The sequence below is a fragment of the Molothrus ater genome, chromosome 17 (assembly GCF_012460135.2).
Source record: "Molothrus ater isolate BHLD 08-10-18 breed brown headed cowbird chromosome 17, BPBGC_Mater_1.1, whole genome shotgun sequence".
Taxonomy (NCBI): domain Eukaryota; kingdom Metazoa; phylum Chordata; class Aves; order Passeriformes; family Icteridae; genus Molothrus; species Molothrus ater.
This window is the reverse complement of record NC_050494.2, coordinates 224420-226613: the sequence shown is the minus strand read 5'-3', so window position 1 is coordinate 226613 and position 2194 is coordinate 224420. Positions and strand designations below refer to the sequence as shown.

The following is a 2194-nucleotide window of genomic DNA, read 5'->3' as shown; positions in this document are numbered from 1 at the left end:
TCCCACATGGTCTAGCGGTTAGGATTCCTGGTTTTCACCCAGGCGGCCCGGGTTCGACTCCCGGTGTGGGAAATGTGAGTTCTTTTATTTCTTTCGCGTGCTAAAGCAGCTTTTTGGTTGTTCTGCGCGATACCTCCTACTCCTCGCAGCGCAGTTAACACAAACTCCCGCACGCAACCCTGGACCCTGAGGCGAACGGAACTTCCTGGCGCGAGTACAGAGCCAGGTTTAGAGTAAGAAACACCGGCGATAAGTCGGCATTATGTCTCAGCACTACAGAGCCAGTCTCTCCTCGAATCAAGCCATCCCACAAACAAGAAAACCTTTTTTAGGAGGTATGTTACTGAGAGCTTCCCCTCAGCTCCAGAGGTGAATCCAGCCAAGTGCGTACTGACCACACCAACAGCCCTGCGGAGCTGAGCGTCGACAGCTGATGGGTCGGGGCATTGCTGTGATACGCCGGGTCTGGCAACAGGGCTGGACACGCAGCTTGTGTCTTTTTTTGCTACTGCAGATCCCTCATTAGCCATCTTCACACCCTCCGTGAGTCCTGTTAGCGTGGGAGTGCAGCCTTTCTCCCACACTGCCTGGGCACCAGCCATGGGCAAGGGGTGTGTTAGTGGAGTAGACAAAAAGCCCCATGTCTGTGTACCCCTTCCAGAGCCTGGCTCCACAGGCAAATGGTGATAGAGAAAAGCCGTAGGTAAATCCACCAACGTGAGCCTATGCGCATACTTCAGTCACAATCACAGCAAGGTGAGGGAACAAGGAACATGGAGATGGTTATACCAGACCTGGTGGCTGACTGGAAGCCGAGGGGTAAGAGACAAGCAGCAAGAGCAGTGCATGGGAACAAATGCAACAAACCTCACTTTGTCTGTAAGAAGACTAGTAATTTTGTTTACAACCAAACGGTACGGAAATTATTAGGTTGGAAAAAACCCTATTATAGTCATGCTTTGTTTTTAATTTAAAACAGATCAGTTTTCCTAAATGTTCCAAACTCTACTAGTTGACGACTTCATCTTAGAAAGACTTGGACACTCGGGGCAAGAGCCGCAGGATCATTTTCTGCAATTAACATTTCAGGAACTTAGTTAGAAATGAAATTAAATGAGACAGTAGCCTGGGATTTTCAGAAAAAAATTATAACTTCAGGAGGCAAAGTTTGTTTAGAATTTCTCTTTATGTTGTTTCAAATTTCTAAAACAACAACAAAACAACCCAAAATTCCCCAGCAACAATTTATTTCATGCTGATTGCAGCAGGAAACTTACTTAATGCTATCTGTCCTACCTTGAACAATTGCCCCAGGCTGTATTACTAAATTTAAATACAAATGAACCATTCTGTGAGCTCTGAGGGAAACAAAGCATTGTTAATGAGACAGCAACGAGCACTGTTAAAGAGGGGCTTTTTTCACAAAACACTACTTCCCTTCTGAGTTAAGCTTCAAGGCTCCAGCAATCTGCAGTGGCTTGGGCCAAAAGCTGCACTTGAAGAGCAGGTCATTGACAGATTGTTTTACTTGGAATTGAAGTGGCTAAAAAATCTGCAAGACACTGCTAGCCCATGAAGGGAGGTGTAGTTTCTGGCAGAAGAGTACGGCCGAAGGCGGGCATTATTAATCTGATCGAACCACATCAAGCCCTCAGCCAAATGGACGAAGATCAGACCACAGACCCTATTTAATCATCACGTCAGAACAATTTCTGGTGAAGGAACACAATAACTTCACCCTCCTGTCCACTCCATAACCTAATCCACTTTAGATTGCTGGAAACCAAGAGTCTATGAAAGGCCTCGGCATGGGGCTCAAGAATGTCCTTGAAGGATCTGGGACACGGCTCTTCCAGAGCCAGGGAAGGAACAGGTGCTCCGAAGGCACCGGAATCCCACATGCCCGCAGCCACCCGCGCCGGGAGACCACCGCGGCAGCCGCGCCACAACAGCCTCAGGTTCCTCCTCCCGCCCCTCGGCCCCTCCCGGCGGGCGGGCGAGCCCTCGCGAGAGCGCAAAGGCGCGTGACAAAGCCACATGGCTGCCCAAATCTCGCGAGCATTTGAGCCACTGCTTCCGGGCGCGATATCTCGCGAGAGGCAGCGAGCCCGGGCATGTAAGGGCTTGTTTGGCCGTGCGTCTCGCGAGAGGCCCCTGCGCGGTGCGCTGGGCGCCCCCGTGCCCTGCGCGGAGC

The 2194-nt window shown here is 50.3% G+C and overlaps 1 non-coding gene across 1 annotated transcript; it reads left to right on the top strand.

Moving 5' to 3' along the window:
- On the top strand, window positions 1–72 carry TRNAE-UUC (transfer RNA glutamic acid (anticodon UUC)). The gene has a single exon. It is a non-coding gene; the product is annotated as a tRNA-Glu (tRNA).
- The last annotated feature ends 2122 nt before the right edge of the window (window positions 73–2194 follow it).